This window comes from Schistocerca serialis, chromosome 2 (assembly GCF_023864345.2).
Source record: "Schistocerca serialis cubense isolate TAMUIC-IGC-003099 chromosome 2, iqSchSeri2.2, whole genome shotgun sequence".
In the NCBI taxonomy this organism is placed as follows: domain Eukaryota; kingdom Metazoa; phylum Arthropoda; class Insecta; order Orthoptera; family Acrididae; genus Schistocerca; species Schistocerca serialis.
Window position 1 is genome coordinate 298,635,606 of NC_064639.1, and position 23,493 is coordinate 298,659,098.

Below are 23,493 nucleotides of genomic sequence, written 5' to 3' on the forward strand. Positions count from 1 at the left end.
TTACTGGACTCGCTAGAAGTTTTCTGCTAAAAATGTAAACTACCAGAAGACACTCATGCGAGAAAGGAAGCGCTTATCTTTCTGAAACTGGGGCTGTTAGTTGACCGCCAACGTAAACAAATACACTGTAAATTGTTCATTTGTGTACCATAGTGTCCGTAATTGATTTATAGTTATGAAAGATATTGAAAATCTGTCTTTGCAGCTACCATGCGCATTTTGAGTTATTGATTTAAAACGTCGTTAGTGATAGTATTTTCGATGTTTTAAATTAATAGAATTCAACAACTATGGTAACATACATAAGCATTTATTAGTAATTACAAACAAAGATTTTAAATTATTTAAATAAATACACAGTATACTACATACACTGAAGAGCCAAAGAAACTGGTATACGAATGCGTATTCAAATACAGAGATCTGTAAACAGGCAGAATACGGCCCCGTGGTCGGCAATGCCAATATAGGACAACAAGTGTTTGGCGCAGTTTTTAGATCGGTTACAGCTGCTACAATAACAGGTTATCAAGATTTAAGTGAGTTTGAACGTGGTGTTATAGTGGCCGAGAGGTTCTAGGCGCTACAGACTGGAGCCGCGCGACCGCTACGGTCGCAGGTTAGAATCCTGCCTCGAGCATGGATGTGTGTGATGTCCTTAGATTAGTTAGGTTTAAGTAGTTCTAAGTTCTAGGGGACTGATGACCTCAGATGTTAAGTCCCGTAGTGCTCAGAGCCATTTGAACCATTTTTTTTTACTCTCTCGGAATAACGTGTTGGAAACTATCGAACTGTAGCTTCTAGGGAAAGAGCTAACCAAAGATATAGACAAGAAAACGGCCGTGAGGAAGCTACAAGGATAATGTGTCCACTATTACTTGCAGATGAAATAAGAAAAAATGGAAAAATATTTCAGGGACGTCCGACGCCGCATTGGTGCCCTCATTGTGATTGAGCTGTAAAACCTAAGTGATGTGCTTAGGAGTGTATTCTAAACGAAAATATTCGTTGTAATTGTGTAACTGAATACTTCAAGCTTCGTTCTTTTTTTAACTGCTGAAATATGCTCGCGTAATCGACAAGCACAATAATCCGCACGGTGTAATCGGATGCTTTGTGTATTCGGAACACACATTTTTCAGTTGAAGTGTATAGGATTGATCATAACGACAGACAGGAAATTCCCTTACAGAGGGGAACATGTGCCTTTTGAAAGGCTGAATTGAAGGTCAGCTGCACGAGCAGAATTCCGAAGGCGTTTTGACATTATCCTTGTCCTTGTCACTTTATCTCCGCTAAAAACCGGTTGTCACTGAAGCTGTATGACCGGCAGAGCAGACAGACTAAAGCAATTACGCTGCCGCCCTTCTGTCAAGACATATCAGAACCTTCTTTCTCGGTCACATATTTCGACACACGGTTCCGCTTTTGGCACATGTATTTTCTAAGAGGCAGTTTGTATCTTTACAACGTTTCTACGTTTACATCTCTCCTCCGCAAACTAGTATGAAGTGCATGGGAGGGGGAAGAAAATCTCTAGTCTTCACACACAAAATAGCGGAAATCGTAGAACACCAGCAAAACATATTTACCGCTCAGTTTAATGAGCATCTGGCAAAAAGAGTATAAGGGGTGGGGGGTGGGAGCTCAAGCTCATAGGGCAAAATCCCTGCCATTAATAGACTGAGAGGGGACATTTTAACAGTTAGAATCAGGCTACGGACAGTCTTGAAAGAAATTAGAACAGAGTAGGACCATTATATATATAATGGTCCATACAAAACTTTGAGAAGAATAGTGATGTCTATGCACACTACAGTTGAAGAAAACTAATAACTACGAGGGAGGATCGGAAAGTAATGCACAATAATTTTACTACCAAAAAGTTTAATACGTAATAAAATAAAAAAATCGCAAACGAAATTACGTCTTTTAACTGCTTTTCTACATAGTTACCAACGTTCTCAACACACTTCTCCCATCATGGTACCAGACTGAATATGCTCTGGTCGTAGAATTCCGTTTGGTTGGAGTACAGCCATCTGTGAACTGCCGATTTCACTGCTGCATCTGTTGCAAAGCGCTGGCCGGCCAGGAATTTCTTCCTTGGGCCAAATAGATGAAAGCCGGACTGTGCTAGGTCCGGGGTGTATAGTGAATGCTGCAGCACCTCCCAACCAAATTTGGCGATTTTCTCACAACCAGGAGCAGTCAGCATCAATGTTGTGGTGCTTGTCACGAAGGCCACGACACTTAACCAAAGTTTTAATGAAGCATGCAGCATTCACAGTGGTCCCGTGTTCAGCCAAGTCCACCAGTAACACACCATGCATATCCCAAAATACTGTCACATGCACTTTCCTAGCAGACTGAGTCACTTTGAATTCTTTTTGTTCTGGGGAACCAGCGGTTTCCACTCACCAGAAGCATGCTTGGTTTCGGGCATGCAGTGGTACGCCCACGACTTGTCACCAGGGACGTCTCCTTTCAGAAATTTACGCCCTTCTGCTGCACAAAGCGTTAAGTGATCCAAGCTTGTCATCATTCGCTGACCCTTGTGGTTGTGTGTCAATTCTTAGGCAACCAGCGAGCACTAACTTTACGAAATTTCAACGTCTCCTGAACAATATCGTACACCGCACCATGAGAAATGTTGAACTGCTGCGGTAATGTTCGCAGTTGTACATACCGGTCGTTCAAAATTGCTGCCTGAGTGGCTCCGACATCCTGCGTGGTTGCAACTGTTCCCGGTCACCCGGAGCAAGGCGAATCACTAAGGTGTACATACCACTTGGTGACATTGCTACGGTCCATACAGTCGTCAACATACATGCCACGTATGTGGATGCGAATTTCACTCGGTTTATGCCCTTTGGCCCACAAATATCGAGCTACTCTGCTGCTCTTCTCGTCGAGCAGTTGCGCAAAACTATAGACCTATATCTCTGACGTCGATCTGTTGTAGAATTTTAGAACATGTTTTTTGCTCGAGTATCATGTCGTTTCTGGAAACCCAGAATCTACTATGTAGGAATCAACATGGATTCCGGAAACAGCGATCGTGTGAGACCCAACTCGCTTTATTTGTTCATGAGACCCAGAAAATATTAGATACAGGCTCCCAGGTAGATGCTATTTTCCTTGACTTCCGGAAGGCGTTCGATACAGTTCCGCACTGTCGCCTGATAAACAAAGTAAGAGCCTACGGAATATCAGACCAGCTGTGTGGCTCGATTGAAGACTTTTTAGCAAACAGAACGCAGCGTGTTGTTATCAATGGAGAGACGTCTACAGACGTTAAAGTAACCTCTGGCGTGCCACAGGGGAGTGTTATGGGACCATTGCTTTTCACAATATATATAAATGACCTAGTAGATAGTGTCGGAAGTTCCATGCGGCTTTTCGCAGATGATGCTGTAGTATACAGAGAAGTTGCAGCATTAGAAAATTGTAGCGAAATGCAGGAAGATCTGCAGCGGATAGGCACTTGATGCAGGGAGTGGCAACTGTCCCTTAACATAGACAAATGTAATGTATTGCGAATACATAGAAAGAAGGATCCTTTATTGTATGATTATATGATAGCGGAACAAACACTGGTAGCAGTTACTTCTGTAAAATATCTGGGAGTATGCGTGCGGAACGATTTGAAGTGGAATGATCATATAAAATTAATTGTTGGTAAGGCGGGTACCAGGTTGAGATTCATTGGGAGAGTGCTTAGAAAATGTAGTCCATCAACAAAGGAGGTGGCTTACAAAACTCTCGTTCGACCTATACTTGAGTATTGCTCATCAGTGTGGGATCCGTACCAGATCGGTTTGACGGAGGAGATAGAGAAGATCCAAAGAAGAGCGGCGCGTTTCGTCACAGGGTTATTTGGTAACCGTGATAGCGTTACGGAGATGTTTAATAAACTCAAGTGGGAGAGACTGCAAGAGAGGCGCTCTGCATGGCGGTGTAGATTGCTCTACAGGTTTTCCCGAGGAGATCACGAATGTAAAATTAGAGAGATTAAAGCGCGCACGGAGGCTTTCAGACAGTCGTTCTTCCCGCGAACCATACGCGACTGGAACAGGAAAGGGAGGTAATGACAGTGGCACGTAAAATGCCCTCCGCCACACACCTTTGGGTGGCTTGCGGAGTATAAATGTAGATGAATGTAGATGTAGAACTTGACGGTAGTAACAAGCGCGCCATATTTCTTTCGTAGTTCACGTTTCTCTCGCTAGAGCTGCCCGTGAAAACAAATTGCCCTCTGTATCGCAAACTTTAAACTATATCGTTGTGAAATTTCAACATTCCAGCTGCAATACCTGGGGACAGTGGCTCAGAAAAAAGTTAAATATGCATCAACAATTTTTTTGTCATTTGCCGAACAACATAAAATATCTAATGGGTAGTAAAGTAAATTTTAAATCTACTTTAAAATAATTTATCCTGGGCTTTTCCTGTCCTACAGACCTTAAAAAAATAAGAGTTAGTTTTAAGTATAACTGCATGAGCTGAGTGCAAAATAATGTGGTAATTAATGTTAAAGTTGGACCAATGTGCGATTCTGGAAATTGTAAATGGCCAGCAAGTAGCGGCTTATAGAAAGTAATCAGGTATACACATCCCACAAACTGATTTGTTCGACGTTATTTCGATGAAAAATATCATCCAAAATGTATGTGTGATTAACTAAGTAACTAACAGGGGCAGCTAACAGTGTGTCTGGGGCCAAGAGCCTGAGTAATAACAGTTAAATCTGAACTACGCATTTTCTTCCACTAAAATTTGTCTATTACTAACCTGTTTTCGACTTAGTTCGCTATCATCAGGTAACAACTGACTAATGTCCACAAAGACGGTAATACAACTAGGAAAAATTTCGTGGAGGACCTGTATTAAATTTCTTTGTCCATTTGCCGCGCTAATTCGTTAAGGAATTCCGAGCTTTCGATAATATCCAGTTTTATCTTCGACAGGAGAGTAACCGACTGTCGAAGAGGTAACGAAATCATACACATACACTATGTGATCAAAAGTATCCGGACATCCCCAAAAACATACGGTTTTCATATTAGGTGCATTGTCCTGCCACCTACTGCCAGGTATTCCATATCAGCGACCTTAGTAGTCATTAGACATCGTGAGAGAGCAGAATGGGGCGCTCCGCGGAACTCACAGACTTCTAAAGTTGTCAGATGATTGGGTGTCACTTGTGTCACACATCTCTACGCGAGATTTCCACACTCCTAAGCATCCTTAGGTCCACTGTTCCCGATCTGATAGTGAAGTGGAAACGTGAAGGGACACGTACAGCACAAAAGAGTATAGGCCGACCTCGTCTGTGGACTGACAGAGAACGCCGACAGTTGAAGAGGGTCGTAATGTGTAATAGGCAGACATCTATCCAGATCATCACACAGGACTTCTAAACTGCACCAGAGTGCTATGCAAGTACTATGGCAGTTACGCGGGAGGTGAGAATACTTGGATTTCACGGTCGAGAGGCTGCTCATAATCCACACATCACGCCGGTAAATGCCAAACGACGCCTCGCTTGGTGTAAGGAGCGTAAATATTGGACAATTGAACACTAGTCCTGCAAGGTTCGCAGGAGAGCTTCTGTAAAGTTTGGAAGGTAGGAGACGAGGTACTGGCGGAAGAAAAGCTGTGAGGACGGGGCGTGAGTCGTGCTTGGGTAGCTCAGTTGGTAGAGCATTTGCCCGCGAAAGACAAAGGTCCCGAGTTCGAGTCTCGGTCCGGCACGCAGTTTTAAGCTGCCAGGAAGTTTCATATCAGCGCACACTCCGCTGCATAGTGAAAATCTCATTCAAGGCGGATTTTATTTAAAAAAAAAAACGAAAAAGGTAATAGAAGGTTTTTAAATGTGGTGCTACAGTAGAAAGCTGAGAATTACATCGGTATAACTAATGAAGAGGTCGTGGATAGAAATACGAATAAAAGAAATTTATGGCACAACTTTACTAAAAGAAGAGAAGCTTTGACAGGACACGTACTGATGCATCAAAGGATCTTCAATTTGGTAATCTGAGAAGTATAAGGGGAAAAGATTGTAGAGGGACACCAACGGTTGGCTCTAGTTAGGAGGTTTGAAGGGATGAAGAGGGCAGACTTGCGTGTAGAGCTGCATAAAACCAGTCTTCCGTCTGGAAAGTCACGTATGATGTACTTCGAAAAAAGAAGCAAATAAAAAACAGAAAGAAAGACGCCAGCAGTATTGCCTATTCCGTCTTGAGGAACACGTAATAGGATAATAAGATGCATCAGACGTGGAGTAAACAAGTTTGTTTTTGCTTCTGCTACCGTGGCGCCGGACATGCCACAGCAGTGACGTCACTCCAGCAGTCAACCCACCGGCCACGTGAGTCTGGTCTCGAAAGCACAAAGCTTTCCGGAGCGACCTCCGGTCGACAGGAGGGGCGGAAGCCTGAGATGGACCGGAACAGGGGCGATGACGGAGCGTTGAGAGGTGGGGGTGGAGAATGAAGCAGTGAGCGGATGAAGGGGGAGCGGGGGGGGGGGGAGGTTTGGGCGGCGGCGACGGGAAATGGGGGAAGCACGGGCAGGGCCAGACGGCGTAGCCGAAAGGGCGTGGCCGTCACTGCACGTGTAACACGCCTTCTGCTGCCGCTGCCAGCTTAAAGAAATACAATAACGGGTCACTTTTTTAACTTGATACGTTCGAAGACGGGTTTCAGGCTTCAAGCTACAGTTACGAGCTTTCTGTCACTACAAGTATATTAAATTCATTTTGAATGTTACAGCTGTCGGTCACTCTGCTTCCAGTCACTTCTTGTTCAGGTGGCTGATAAGCCAAAACACTATGACCACCGCCCACCGCGAGTTTAATGTTGACGTTGCAGACGCATATACAAGTGGAGCAGAGACAAATGGGGAATCACTCCACCGACGGTAACGGCCGCAAATGTGGAAAACCCACTGATTTAAGGTAACTCGCCTGTGAATCCGCTTATAAAAATCGATTTTTCTCTTTCGTCTTAAATCCATATTTAATTTTTGAACAAAATGTTGGTTAAAATAATTGGATTGGACATAAAAAAATGGCTCTGAGCACTATGGGACATAACTTCTGAGGTCATCAGTCCCCTAGAACTTAGAACTACTTAAACCTAACTAACCTAAGGACATCACACACATCCATGCCCGAGGCAGGATTCGAACCTGCGACCGTAGCGGTCACGCGGTTCCAGACTAGCGCCTAGAACCGCACGGCCACCCTGGCCGGCGGATTGGACATCAGGAATTAGTTTGAAAGTAAACTTAAAAAGATTTCTCGGTGTGCTTTCACACCCTTGTTTCCGCTGTTTTCACATGTCAGTGTTGTCATTAGACTCCTTTTCGAGAAACATATACTGTACAACTGTTTTTCAAGTTGACCGTCCTGTTAGAAGATACGCCTTGCGATGTTCTTACGTTTCCCTTGTATGTGATATGGTTTTGCAGGGTTGTTTTCCTTATCAACTTGTTTGTGATTCGAGTTGCTGCTGTTTTGTCATTCTCGAAAGTTATTATGCCTGTGATTTGTTTTAATGTAGGGCAATTAACAGGTGTGAAGTTCTAGAGTTACTAGGAACATATTCTGAGTCTCATATGAGACAATTACTGTTTGGCAATTGATTCCATGAGAGTGGCCGAAGCTGAAAAGTGGATCTTTGAGGCATTTAAGGACGCCAGGATAACGAGGAGAAGCAAGAAAAAGATGCGAGAAGATGAGAAATATGTAAACCAAGAAGATTATGCAACTGGAGTGTATCGGGAAGAACAGAGGGGGACCATAGATTAAATATAACTTTAAATTGAATTTTCCGATTATTAAATTTTCTGGCATGTTTATTTTTTGCACAAAGTATTTATTTGCGCTAGAGGTCTAAAATTTTTTGGGATGTTGCAGGGTTCTATTTGGAGACTACAGAGACGCACATACAATCAACAGGGAGAAAAATACATACTGATTAATCAGAAAGAAGTAACGTTATTTTTGATTATCAGATATAAATATTTCTACATTAAAAACTTGTGGTTGAAATGACTTGATTGTGGTCTAATTTTTAGATAGACGTGTTGTTAACGTATGCTTGAAGTTTCAGGCATCTAAGTAAGGTAGTCATTGCATAGATTCAATGTGTGGACCGATAAATAAAAAAAAATAGTTAACTTATCCTCACCAAAAATGTTGTAATAAATCCAACGTGAGAACTGATGTGACTAACTGCACGTCAAAATGTTTAGCGAGAAGCACTCCTATTGTCCTACAATTTTCATCCTACTAAGAGTTCACGTTTCTTAGATAGAGCCGTGTAAACTTTATGAAAATTGGTAGTAATTTTTCAGGTGTTCACAGGCAAGTTACCTTAAACGACTCTGATGAAGGGCATATTGTTATGGCCCGGCGCCCGTGAACGACCATGTCGGATACGGCGAAGTTTGTCGACTGATAGCACGTGACAATCAGTGGAGAGTAGGTGAAGGACGATGAAACCACACGTAGGCGGCCAGGTATTGGTGTCCATCACTCTTCACAGAACGTGGTGGTTCGAGGCTTGATTGCTGTGTAAAGATGGATGGGTGACCTATGGCACGTTTCAAAACAGAGTACAATGCTGATGTAGACACAAGTGTTTCGCAACACACCGTTCACTGCACTTGTTGAACGTGTGGTTCTGCAGCTGACCCGTACCCAAGTTGACCTAGAGACATCGTCAGTTACGATGACAGTGCTCATGGCATCATTGATATTGGACTGTGGACCGATTGAAACGTGTCTCTTTATCGGAAGAATGCCGTTTCTTGTTACAGCAGGTCGCTGACTGTTTTCGGATGCGCCGTCATCCAAGAGAACGGCTACTCGAAATATCATACACCACGCCACAAACGCAGGCCGGTGGAGGCAATGTTATGCTGTGGGAGACATTCACTTGGGCTTCTGTGAGACATGTGGTTGTAACTGAATTCACTAGGACAGCTGTGGATTATATGAACATAATTGCGGACCATCTGTATCCCTTCACGCTTGATATCTTCCGGACGGCGATGTCATCATCCAATCGGATAACTGTTCGTGTCACATGGCTAGACTTGTGCTTCAGTGGTTTGAGGAGCGTGATAGTGAACTCACATCGATGTTTTGACGACGAAATTCGCATGATCTGAACCCGACGAAACATACGAGGGACGCATTACGGCACCAGCTTCGCGCCCTCAGTCCACCGAGCCGCAATTTAGGGGAAATGCGCCGCCTCTGCTTAGACATCCAGTGCGACATGCCTCCGGAAACCTACTAAGAGCTAGTCAAGTCCACGGAATGCAGAATAGCTGCTGTATTTTCCTAGCGTGGGCCAACACGTTATGAAAGGTAGTCATAATGGTTTGTCTCATCAGCGCATGAGACACATCTTTATGCACGCCGGTATACAAATGCAGTGCACCATTCGGAGGCTTAGACCATGTGGCAAAAACTCCTCTGCAGCTGCATCAGTGTTCTGGTCACCAACCTTAAGGTTAGTTTGATGCAGTTCTCCAAGATAATTAGTTCTTACAGTTTAACATTTCATGTGACTCCCACATGTAATCAATTATACTTTCATTTCGACGGAATTACTTTTTCGTTACCATGTTTCTTGTACTTTAACGGTACCCATTGCTAATCTTTCACCTCGCGATTAATGAATCAGTCTTGGAAACGGTCTTGTTACGTATATGCAGGGTAATTCCGTGATGATGTTACAAACCTTCAGCGACGATTAGGAAGCATAAATGTATCAGTTTGAGGTAAAGGATCCTGAACCGGAAAAGTCCTAGTCGAAAGTTGTTCTGATACCTCTGGCAACAGAATACATGTACCGGTACTGTTGTTGCTAAGTTTTTATTGTAGCCAACTTTCAGAGGTGGTAGTAGGGACCAAAACAAGGAAAAAAGTGTCTAGTAAACATGGGCTCTAAATTGGATACCTTAAGGTCATTTTAGATACTATTAAACGTCTCTTTTGTTGCAAGTTCTTTGGTTTCCGTATTTTGAGAGGAGGCAGTATGGACCAAAACAAGAAAAACATGTAAACATGTCCAGTAAAATGGTCAGTTGCCCAGTAGAAGTGACGTGTAGTCACAGAAGCGAAGACGAACAAGTGCTCATAGATCCTAAGGTAAGTCTTTTAGAGCTCACATCGACCAACATTTTTTCTTATCTTGGTCTATATTGCTTCCTCCAAAAATATGGAAATCAGAGACCTTGCATTAAAAGAAAAGTGTTCAAAGTACAGAGAAGAACAAGTGCTGATAGCTTCCAGAATGAGATTTTCACTCTGCAGCGGAGTGTACGCTGATATGAAACTTCCTGGCAGATTAAAACTGTGTGCCGGACCGAGACTCGAACTCGGGACCTTTGCCTTTCGCGGGCAAGTGCTCTACCAACTGAGCTATCCGAGCACGACTCACGCCCCGTCGTCACAGCTTTACTTCTGCCAGTACTTCGTCTCCTACCTTCCAAACTTTACAGAAGCTCTCCTGCGAAACTTGCAGAACTAGCACTCCTGAAAGAAAGGATATTGCGGAGTCATGGCTTAGCCACAGCCTGGGGGATGTTTCCAGAATGATGTTTTCACTCTGCAGCGGAGTGTGCGCTGATATGAAACTTCCTGGCAGATTAAAACTGTGTGCCGGACCGAGACTCGAACTCGGGACCTTTGCCTTTCGCGGGCAAGTGCTCTACCAATTGAGCTATCCGCGAAGGAGATCTTCTGTAAAGTTTGGAAGGTAGGAGACGAGGTACTGGCAGAAGTAAAGCTGTGAGGACGGGGCGTGAGTCGTGCTCGGATAGCTCAGTTGGTAGAGCACTTGCCCGCGAAAGGCAAAGGTCCCGAGTTCGAGTCTCGGTCCGGCACACAGTTTTAATCTGCCAGGAAGTTTCAAGTGCTGATAGCTCTTAAGATAAGCATTTTAGAGCCCTTGTTTAGTAGATTTTTTTCATGTTTTGGCCAATACGACCGCCTCTAAAAGTTGCCAACACTACAATCTTATCAACATCTATTCCACCGTCGCAGATATCAGAACGAGTTTCTCTTATAACTTTCCCTTACCTTAAACGGACACATTTACTCTTCTACATCATCCGTGAAGGTTTCTAAAACCGTCACGGGATCGCCGCGTACGGGTGTCCCTCCTAAATGGTCGTCAAGTGCAACATGAAAAATAACCAGTACTCCAGCGTCTACAACGCCATCTTGGTTCGCACTTATTGCCACTGACGTGCAGCAACGCTACTCAGCCGCTACTGGAGTACTGGTTATTTTTCGTGCTTTGCTGCCCCTGTTGACACATATCCATACGACAGATATCGCACTAGATTAATCTGGGACCGCACTATAGAATGAGGATGAAAAAAAATCAGCTTTAAAAATGATTTTGTTTGTAAAGAGAAACAAACTGACGCTTTCCGTCGACACTGGACGTCGCATGAAAGACGTAATGATCAGAATTATTACTAACTCCAAATACACATTGCAAAAAGCGAAATTGGAAATATGTGCCGAAACACCACAGGAAATACACCTGACGCCTATGATGAAGGACGCTTTGTATTACGCTACTGGCCATTAAAACTGCTACACCACGATGATGACGTGCTACAGACGCGAAATTTAACCGACAGGAAGAAGATGCTGTAATATGCAAATGATTAGCTTTTCAGAGCATTCACACAAGGTTGGCGCCGGTGGTGACACCTACAACGTGCTGACATGAGGAAAGTTTCCAACCGATTTCTCAAACACAAACAGCAGTTGACCGGCGTTGCCTGGTGAAACGTTGTTGTGATGCCTCGTGTGAGGAGGAGAAATGCGTACCACCACGTTTCCGACTTTGATAAAGGTCGGATTGTAGCCTATCGCCATTGCGGTTCATCGGATCGCGACATTGCTGCTCGCGTTGGTCGAGAGCCAATGACTGTTAGCAGAATATGGAATCGGTGGGTTCAGGAGGGTAATACGGAACGCCGTACTGGATCCCAACGGCCTCTTATCATTAGCAGTCGAGATGACAGGCATCTTATCCGCATGGCTGTAACGGACCGTGCAGCCACGTCTCGATCCCTGAGTCAACAGAAGGGGACGTTTGCAAGACAACAACCATCCGCACGAACAGTTCGACGACGTTTGCACCAGCATGGACTATCAGCTCGGAGACCATGGCTGCGGTTACCCTTGACGCTGCATCACAGACAGGAGCGCCTGCAATGGTGTACTCAACGACGAACCTGGGTGCACGAATGGCAAAACGTCATTTTTTCGGATGAATCCAGGTTCTGTTTACAGCATCACGATGGTCGTCGCATCCGTGTTTGGCGACATCGCGGTGAACGCACATTGGAAGCGTGTATTCGTCATCGCCATACTGCCTTATCACCCGACGTGATGGTGTGGGGTGCCATTGCTTACACGTCTCGGTCACCTCTTGTTCGCATTGACGGCATTTTGAGCGGTGGACTTTACATTTCAGATGTGTTACGACCCGTGGCTCTACCCTTCATTCGATACTTGCGAAACCCTACATTTCAGCAGGATGATGCACGACCGCATGTTTCAGGTACTGTACGGGCCTTTCTGGATACAGAAAATGTTCGACTGCTGCCCTGGCCAGCATATTCTCCAGATCTCTCACCAATTGAAAACGTCTGGTCAGTGGTGGCCGAGCAACTGGCTCGTCACAACACGCCAGTCACTACTCTTGATGAACTGTGTTATGGTGTTGAAGCTGCATGGGCATCTGTACCTGTACACGCCATCTGAGCTCTGACTCAATTCCCAGGCGTATCAAGGCCGTTATTACGGCCAGAGGTGATTGTTCTGGGTACTGATTTCTCGGTATCTATGCACCCAAATTGCGTGAAATTGTAATCATATCTCAGTTCTAGTATAATATATTTGTCCAGTGATTACCCGTTTATCATCTGCATTTCTTCTTGGTGTAGAAATTTTAATGACCAGTAGTGTAAATGCTATTCTTCATCTCATAGCATTTATTTATAATACAAGTTCGCATCATAGGGTATGCGATTCAAACATGCGTGAGACATGATCACAGCTAAACACCGACTGAAATAAAAAGAATATGGATGTGAACAGTGGGAGAGAGTGGGCGAAATGATTTCGAGTTGTAAAATACAGCGCAGCCTGGCAAAATAACCCGACGTTCTTGAAAGTTTCTAATTATATGTTGGGAGCTAAGCAAAGGGTTACGCAGAGCTAAAGATAACGGCAATGTAACCTAACGGCCGCAAAGATAATTTGGCTCAGTGCCGTCAAACGCAAGCAGCGCGAATAGCGAAAGTTCCGAGCAGCCGCCGGTCTGGGAGTTCTGTGAAGGCACCGCGCGCCAGCCAGTGCCCGCCGTGGCGTCTTCGTGTCGGGGGAAGTGATGATACGAGCACGTAAAGCAACTTGCGGCGTACTTATCCGGTTACTCGTCTCTGCTAACTGTCGCGTAAGTGTGAGATTCGTGCTGCCGTCCTGGGAAGCTGAAGGATATGTAGTTCATGTGTATGACGACGCTGCTCTCAGCTTATACATCTACATACATTCTCCGCAAGCCGCGATACGATGCTTGGTGGAGGTTTTCTTGTACCGTTATTAGTCATTCCCTTTCCTGTTCCAGTCGCAAATAGAGCGACGGAAAGACGACTGTTTATATGCTTCCGCACGAGTCCTAACTTCTTCGGGTTCCTTAAGCGAAGTTTTCGTTGGCGGCGGCAGTAGAATCATTCTGCAGTCGCCTTCAAATACCGGTTCTCTAAGTTTTATTATTAGAGTTTCGCGAAAAGAACGTTCTATTCCCCTCAGGGACTCCGTAGAACTCGTGTGGTGCTCGAACCTATCGGCAGCAAATCTAGCGATTCGATGTCTTCTTTTAATTCGATTTGGTGGAGATCCAAAACACTAGAACTGTACTAAAGAACGGCTCGCGCTATAGTTCTGACGCGGTCTCCTTTATAGACGAGCTACATTTTTCTAGGATTATCCCAGTAAACCCAAGTCGATCAATCACCTTCCCTGCAATGGACCTTAGGTCGCTTTGCAACGGTAAGCCTAGGCATCTAATAGTCGCGACTGCGTCAAGCAGCAAGCCATTAATATTGCGTTCGACCACTACAGGATTGTCTTTCCTTCTTACGCGAATTAAAATGTACTTTTTTACATTTACAGCAAGCTGCCATTTATTGCATCAAATAGAAATTCTGTTTAAGTCATCCTGTAAACATCCTACAGGCATTCAACGATGACATTTCCACGCACACCACAGCGTCACCAGCAAAGGGTCGTAGACTGCTAGTCACCATATCCTTTCCTTTTGTAGTCTTTCTTTGCCACACCAGACTGGTCGACGAGTAACCGAACAGAACCAGAACTTTTTCTCGGAAAGATCTTTCGCTAACGTACGACGATCGAAGTTGTTGTACACATCGCTCATCCATCTTTTTATAGATGTATGAATTTCTACTAATTTTTACCTGTCGACATTTTTGCGTTCTTGTTTGAAGGGAGAATGCAACAATCTCTGCTTCCTCAGCATTTTCCAGATTTTGTTGCTAAACACGGTGGGTCTTCTCCGTCCTTAACCAAGTTATTCGGCACATACCTACCCAGAACGCAACTTACAATCAGGTTAAACTTTGCTCATCGTTTCTCCACTTCCATCATACTGGAAATGAAAGATGTCCATTGTCTTATTCTTACTGACTTACCAGATGCTGGCAAAAGATCGTAACGGCGATTGCTTCTCCTACTATTTAAATTTAGCCAAAATAGATGGTACAAAGGGGGGAGAAATGCATCAGAAATTGATATCCTCTGTAAACACTGACTTTTTGGATAGTATTGTATTGTATGTTAACCGCGGGCCTAGAAACAACGGAGAGGCTCCGTCCCCGCCGCAGCCGCAGTGGTCCGCATCCCGACGACGACTACCGCAGTCCACTTCACCCCTCCGCCGCCCCACACCGAACCCAGGATTATTGTGCGGTTTGGCCCCCGGTGGACTCCCCCAGGGAACGTCTCGCACCAGACGAGTGTAACCCCTATGTTTGCGTGGTAGAGTAACGGCGATGTACGCGCACGTGGAGAACTTTGCGCGGCAGTCGCCGACATAGTGTAGCTGAGACGGAATAAGGGGAACCAGCCCCCATTCGCGTGGCAGATGGAAAACCGCCTAAAAACCATCCACAGACTGGCCGGCTCACCGGGCACCAGGCGCTCCTTCCCGCCCGGGAAGCCGTGTGATAGACCGCACGGAGAACTGGGCGGGTTATTGGATAGTACTAGCTGTTCCTAAAAGTACACTAAACTACATATCCTTGAAGCAAATGTTACTTCAGTCGTTGTAGGGGCGCACTGTTTTCAGGATTTGGCAAATTTACTGTATTTTAATTTCGTGGCCCTATGCCCTTCGTTTCCACACAATCGTCAGTTAACCCAAAGACGCGTTTACACCGCGCGAAACAGCCTCGAGCAACAGTTTTACTGGGTAAGTCTCCTGTGGTGTAAACGTGGTCCCCATCGCGAATCATCTTGTGCGAGGCTGTTTCGCGGTGAGCCAGACCACTGTTGGTTTTCGGTCACGAAACGAAACGTCCCGCTTCCGGTGTTTCGCATTGCGTAAACGTCATTACTTGATGCGGGCGAGACAATGAGCCAGGAGGAAAGCACCCGTCTCATCGAATTTTACCAAAGCTATTTGTTTTAATGGAAGCCCAAAGAATAAGCTTACCATAATTGTGTAAAAAAAATGAGCGCCATCCTTTAGCAGTTCACTCTCAACTTTGAGATCACGAATGAAAACTTTGTTGGACGCATACAGAAGCGAAAGGTCGAGGGAAAATAAAAGCAGGATTAGGGGGTCGAATATCAAAATTTTGTGTTATATTTGTATGCACGTTTATTATTTAATAAACAACTGAAAGTTCCTTCTAGATGTGCTACAAATATGTTGCGAAATATTTTTAAAATATGAGTAATAATTCATAGATTTACATATTCCTGATGTACTGTCACCAGAAACTTGCAGGATGATTCCTGATATTGTACTCTATCAACAGGTACAGCAAATGAAGCAGGTAAAAGGGAATACAAACGTATAAAAATGTAATTGACAGGCAGTGCAAAGTCGCTAAGCAGGAATGGCTAGAGGACAAATTTAAGGATTTAGAAGCATATTTCACTAGGGAAACATAGCTATCGCCTACAGGAAAATTAAAGAGGCTTGGAAAGAGAAGCAGCTGCAGGAACATCAAAAGCTCAGATGGAAAACCAATCCTAAGCAAAGAAGGAAAAGATGGAAGATGGAAGGGGTATACAAAGGGTCCAGAAATGGAAAAGCACGTTGATGAAGATGAGATGGGAGATAAGATACTGCGAGAAAAATTTGACGGCGTATCGACAGACCTAACGTGATGAAACGGAACAACTCCAGCCGTCCTTTCAATGTTATTTACTATATAGTTACCTGTTTCGGTGATTCAATACACCATCTTCAGGCCTTAACTGATTGTTGCAGACACGACTTCGCTGTTACAGTCTACTGAAACCATTTCATAGATGTTGACCACTGATGCTATCGTGTATACGATTGGAGATCATCCCCTGAACGTCAGTTGAGGCCTGAAGATGGTGTATTGAATCACCGAAACAGGTAGCTATATAATAAATAACATCGAAAGGACGGCTTCAGGTGTTCCATTTTATCACATAAGTGAACGGCTGAAGTTCCTAATACCTTTAGTCAAGCCTATCGCTGGTGGCCGAGCGGTTCTAGGCGCTTCAGTCTGAAACCGCGCGACTGCTACGGTCGCAGGTTCGAATCCTGCCTCGGGCATGGATGTGTGTGATGTCCTTAGGTTAGTTAGGTTTAAGTAGTTCAAAGTTCTAGGGGACTGATGACCTCAGATGTTAAGTCCCATAGTGCTCAGAGCCATTTGAACCATTTGAACCTTTAGTCAAAAGGATAGACATACAATAACAGACCTAAGTCGGAACAAGGCTCCGGGAGTAGACGATAGTCTGTCAGAAGTACTGATAGCATTGGGAGGCCCAACCGTGACAGAACTCTTCAACCTGGTGTGTAAGATGTATGAGACAGGCAAAATACCCTCAGCCTTCGAAAAGACTGTAATAATTCCAATCCTAAAGAAAGATGATGCTGACAGGTATGAATATTACGAACTATCGGTTTAATGAATCCTTGTTGTAAAATACTAACACGAATTCTTTACAGAAGAGTGGAAAAACTGGTAGAAACTGCTGATCGGTTTGGTTTAGGCGCCATGCAGGAACACGCGAGGCAATATTGACCTTACGACCTCTCTTAGAAGATGGGTTAAGGAAAGGCAAACCTACATTTACAGCATTTTACACTTAGATAAAGCTTTTTACGATGTTGACTGCAATATTCTCTTTCAAATTCTTAAGGTAGCTGGGCTAAAATACAGGGAGCGAAAGACTATTTACAATTTGCACAGAAACCAGACAGCAGATATAAAGAACCGAGGAGCATGAAAGGAAAGCAGTGGTTGAGAAGGGAGTGAGAGAGGGTTGTAGGCTCTCCCCGATGTTATTCTATTTGTACATTGAACAAGTCGCTAAGGAAAACAACAGAAAAAATTGGAGCGTTTACGGGGGTGAAACATGGACGATAAACTGTTCAGACAAGAAGAAAGTAGAGACTTCTGAAATGCGGTGCTACAGGAGAATGCTGAAGATTAGATGGGTAGATCGCGAAACCAATGAGGAGGTAATGGATGGAATTAGGGAGACAAGAAATTTGTGGCACAACTTTTCTGAGACATCAAAGGACTACCAATTTAGTATTGTAGGGAAGTATGGGGGGGGGGGGGGGGGTGTAAAAATCGTAGAGGGAAACCAAGAGCAGGTTGAAATGGATGTGGGTTGCAGTAGTTATTCGAAGATCAAGAGTAGTGTGGACAGCTGCATCAAACCAGTCTTCAGACTGAAGACTACAGCAAGAACAACTATAAACTTGTGTGGTGTCACAGGAGGCCTTCAGCTTCGTATTATTCAGAATCTTTCCCATTCATATTATTGAAGCTCCAGATGGCATCCATTGCCATTTACATCATAAATTGGTTCCCATATTGGCATCACCGACGGATAAATCCCATACTTCACCAGCCGCTACCTCGTTTCGTTTTATTACTCATACACAGCAGCGTCATGAGGACGGAAAGGTCGCAGCAGCATGAGGTTCGACAGAGCTCGCCGACGTTATTGTCCGCTCAAACTGAGGCCTCACTCTTTTCATGCCTGTTTCGCGCAACTTTTCGCACTGTGTAAATGAAATGGCGAAACAGCTGCCTCACTATAGAGCTTCGTGCAATTCTTTCGCGAGGCAAGTCCCGCGTAGTGTAAACGCACCTTAAGGGAGGGAAGTTATGTGCGAAATCTGACTGTTAACCGCGTGAATTTTCACTTCACCATGTTTGGAGTGAGTTAGCCGACATTGCCCATCACTAGATTTTAGATTAATGGGTTATTGTTCTGTTCACCGAAAAGTTGCGGTTGAGCCTGTAGGGTGTAGTGAATCGCCGAGACCTGTGATCATCCGTCAAGCATTTGTAAAACAGATGTTTACTGATATGGCAGGACCCGTGAGCGGTTTGGTTCATCTTGTGATGGATGTAGCGTCCCCGATGTCACTCCACATAGGACTAATTTCACAGGCGTATGGAAATGAAGTTCTTTATCGTCATATGCACCGCTCTGCCAGTGGAACAGACAATGGTTTCATCCATACAGACCAAAATGATCGAACGTGGAACGAAGAACACAGAAGTAGCTTACATGAAGAGAGCTGTCTGTGTTTAAGCTCGTTAACATTCACATGGTATTGGGGCTTCAAGTATCCTCTATTTATAGTTTTTATTTATACTAAGGAATACCAGCTCGAATTCCGTTCAGTGACTTTCACATGCTCCAACCTTTGCTGTATCTGGTTGTGAATTCTTCTGATGGTGGTACTTGTGGAGTGCAGCTTTTTCCAGCCAGGATGTGGCTTGGTTCTTGAGCACTGCACCAGAAAAAAAAATTCTGCCTGGGATGTTTTCGTAAACGGGCGGCATTCAGGCACAAACGGCACCTCTTATAGATGCTTACAGCTTAGATAACTCTTTTCTGCGACGTGAAGGACTTCGTACTCTGTCATTAGTGATGTCGTCGCAGATGCACGTTATGCCCCTTTTGTTGAAGACTCCCGCTGCGATATCAGTTGTGAAGTTTAAAGTTTGATCCACAAAAGTGACGAAACGGAACGTCAAAACATTCAGCAGTGTTTCACATGGCGGCCAATACACAGACTGCCTACAGAACTGAACGTCAACGTTGTTGGGAGGGGGCGGGGGGATAGTGGCGTCGGTTTTCAACATCGGTATAGCTGATTTTGTGTTTCTGTCTATTCTTAATCTTTATTTTATTGTTTTGTTTGTTTTCGTGAGACATTGCAAAGGCTCCATAAGGACTTGGGTATTTTTCCTATGAAGCGGCCCGGAAAATATTTCGTAAGACGGGCAAAACGGCAGTCAAAACAATGGACAAAGGGTGGTGAAAGTGTACCGAAGAAAGCAAAGACTATTTTGTCTCCTGTTGAGTTATAGCCACTGTTTTTTGGCATTCCCAAGAAATAATCTTCATAGATACTTGGAAAAAGGCAGAGCCAATAGTGGAACCCATTATGCTTCATTGTTGGTTCGTATGAAACTTGTGTTGGCAGAAATAAGACCAAGGTTGCCATGCAAAAAGTACTCATTCACCAGGACGGAGCACAATCCCACACACGTGTGACAACAATGATGAAAGTGCATGAATTGGGCCTTGAATTGGTTTCGCAGCCAAATATAGCCCCAAGTGATTTCTTCGTGTTCCTAAACTTAAAACTTGGCTCGCTGTGAAGAAATTTTCATCAAATGAGGAAATGGCAGTTGCAGTCAAGGAGTATTTTGCAGTGTGTGACTGAACCTGCTTTTTCCGATGGCATGAAAAAGCTGGAGGATCACTGGATGAAGTGTGTATCCCTCAAACGAGACTAGTCTAGAAGTAAAGTGAGATGTTTACGAAATAAACATTTTATCTTGCTCTTGTAGCAGGTCCTCATATTTGATCCTGAAGTGAGTGGCAGCTCGTGGGCACACAATGACCCTTTTTTTACCGGAATCTTTCTGTTTCTATTGTTGTATGCTTTCACCTGCGTTAGTTTCCATCGTTGATTGTGATACACCCAGAGTTCAGCACGATAGATCCAGCAAAATATCGTTGACGTACAGCAGAACAACAATGGACCCAGGCATGACCTCTATGGCACTTCTGAGACAAACTTATTTCCATGACGACTTTTCATCCTCTAAGGCAACGCGCTGCTCTCTGTTTCCCGGTAACCATTCAAACCACTTCGCTGCAATATCACAGTTATTCACTGAGCGGCGAACTCTGAACCACGAAGCAAATATCTCAGGAAGGATGATAGTTTGAAATAACGATAATGTGTGTGGCTAAGCCAGCAGCGAGCCCAGACGCCTGGTGCAAGTCTTTTTAGTTGACGCTTCTTGGGTTGACGCTATTCCGGCGACTTTCGTCTCGATGAGGATGAAATGATGGTAACACAATACCCAGTCTCCGAGCTGAGAAAATCTCCGACCCGGCTGGGAACCGAACCCGGGTCCCTCGCATGGCATTCTAACACACTGACCACTCATCTATTGAGGCGGACACAGTTTGAAATAATTCGTTTGTTGTTGTTGTTGCGGTCTTCAGTCCAAAGACTGGTTTGATGCAGCTCTCCATGCTAATTATCATGTGCAAGCCTCTTCATCTCCGAGTAAGTACTGTAACCTACATCCTTCTGAATCTGTGTGCTGTCTTCATCTCTTGGTCTCCCTATACGATTTTTACCTCCCCACGCTTCCCTCCAGTACTAAATTGCTGATCCCTTGACGCCTCAGAATGTGTCCTACCACCCGATCCCTTCTTCTCGTCAGGCTGTACCCCAAATTTCTGTTTTCCCCAGTTCTATACAGTAACTCCTCATTATTTACGTGATCTATCCATCTAATCGTCAGCAATCTTCTGTAGCATCACATCTCAAAAGCTTATCTTCTTGTCTAAACTGCTTATCGTCCATGTTTCACTTCCATACGTGGCTACACTCCATACAAACACTTTCAGGAAGGACTTCCTGACACTTCAATCCATGCTCGATGTCAACAAATTTCTCTTCTTTAGTAAAGCTTTTCTTGCATTGCCAGTCTGCATTTTATATCCTCCCTACTTCGACCATCATCAGCTATTTTGCTTCCCAAATACCAAAACTCATATACTATATTAAGTGTCTCATTTCCTAATCTAATTCCCCTTAGCATCACCTGATTTGACAACATTCCATTATCCTCCTTTTGCTTTTGTTGATGTTCATCGTATATCCTTCTTTCAAGACACTGTCCATTCCATTCAAGCTCTTCCAAGTCCTTTTCTGTCTCTGACAGAATTACAGGACCATCGGCAAACCTCAAAGTCTTTATTTCTTCTCCCTGGTTTAACTCCCACTCCAAATTTTTCTTTTGTTTCCTTTACTGATTGCTGTATATACAGATAGAGTATCGTCGGGGATAGGCTACAATCCTGTCTCACTCCCTTCTCAACCACTGCTTCTCTTTCGTGTCCCTCGACGCTTTAACTGCCAACTGGTTTCTGTACAAATTGTAAATAGCCTTTCGCTCGCTGTATTTTAGCCTGCCACCTTTAGAATTTGAGAGAGAGTCTTCCAGTCAACATTGTCAAAAGCTTCTTGTAAGTCTACAAATGCTACAAACGTAGGTTTATCTTTCCTTGGCCTATTTTCTATCAGACGTCGTAGGGTCAGTATTGCCTAGTATTCTTTGGAATTGGACTGACAGTATTCTTCTTGAAGTCTGCGAGTATTTCACCTGTCTTATACACCTTTGCTCACCGGGTGGATGAGTTTTATCACGGCTAGCTCTCCCAAGGCTATCAGTAGCTCTAACGGAATGTTGTCTACTTCTGGGGCCTCGTTTGGCCTTAGGTCTTTCAGTGCTTTGTCAAATTCTTCACGCAGTGTCGTATCTCCCTTCTCATCTTCATCTAGGTTCTCTTCCACTTCCATAATATTGCCCTCAAGTACATCCTCCTTGTGTAAACACTCTATACACTCGTTCCTCCTTTCTGCTTTCCCTTCTTTGCTTAGGACTGGTTTCCATCGAGCTCTTGATGGCCATAAGGTGAATCTCTTTTCTCCAAAGGTCTCTTTAATTTTTCTGTAGGCAAAATCTATAATTAGTTTATTCGAGACGAACTATTCTGAGTATTCCCAAAGCGTGAGAACCGTTGCTGTTGTCGGCTCGTGTCAGATTCTCGAGTTCCCCGTTTAGGGTGAGAGACTGGTCGAGTTGGAAAGCGGACAGGGAAAGCTGGCAGAAGCGTCTCCGCACGTGAGGGAGACAGACGCTGGACCGCGCCGAGCCGAGGCGAGTCTATTTCTGCCTTGTGCCTGCTGCCGCTGGCAAGCTGGCAGTCGGCTCGCCGCGTGGCTCGGGCTTTCTCTGGGCGCCGCCTGCCCACTAGCTGCTGCGCTAGCTCCGGCGGACGCTGAACCGGTCCGTGAATCACGCGCCCCGCAGCTGACGCACACACACACACACACACACACACACACACACACACAGGCGACGCTAACAGCCAAGGGTCGCTTTTCCCCCGCACTCAGCAGCCGCCGCCGCCGCTGTCGCAGCGATCCGACACGGCCAGCTGCCTAGCCTACTTGTCAGATGCGCTGAATGACTCCCGCTCAAGAGGGTCACAGCCAGAGCCGTACCGAGGTGACCCCGCGCCCCCGGCGGAACAGAGAGAACTGATACCTCCCACCCTCTCCCGCAACACTTCAGCGTAATTTTTGTTACCAAAGTTTCATTTCGTAACGTTGGTGAAAAAAGCTGGCCGTGTGCTAAAAGGACTCGTGCATTGTGGGTTCTGTGCAAACTTAAATATGTATATAGACAGTTTATCTATTCCGGAAATCGAGGATATTAACGATTTTTGCCTGTAATCGACACTGATTCTGGCAAGATATCGACCCTAGGGAATTCAAGACTTCCAAGAATCATTTAATTTCAATCAGATAACAAAATATGACAAAATATTTTTTTTCGTATTATATAATTTCAAATCAGCAGTTTTGGATTTTTCCCTTTACGTATACTGTGAAACTTTGCTACGTTTCATGACTCTAGGTCAACGGGAAGTATCCTATAGGTTTTGACTGAGTTTTCGAGTACGAAATGATATAAATGATATAAAAATGGCCGTATCTTTTGATTTCATTGACTTGTATTTGACACCGCCAAGAGACCATCGACCTTAGTATGTGACATAAGTTTGAACTTGATACGTCAAACTGTTCC

The 23,493-nt window shown here is 44.5% G+C and overlaps 1 protein-coding gene and 2 non-coding genes across 3 annotated transcripts in view; 2 read left to right on the forward strand and 1 right to left on the reverse strand.

Moving 5' to 3' along the window:
• The window catches only part of LOC126457067 (phosphatidylinositol 4-kinase beta), a 261,997-nt gene that overhangs the window by 41,631 nt on the left and 196,873 nt on the right, over positions 1 to 23,493 (forward strand). The gene's annotated exons all lie outside the window — the stretch shown is intronic.
• Trnas-cga (transfer RNA serine (anticodon CGA)) lies at positions 10,381 to 10,455 on the reverse strand. Its single transcript has one exon. It is a non-coding gene; the product is annotated as a tRNA-Ser (tRNA).
• On the forward strand, positions 10,835 to 10,909 carry Trnas-cga (transfer RNA serine (anticodon CGA)). Its single transcript has one exon. It is a non-coding gene; the product is annotated as a tRNA-Ser (tRNA).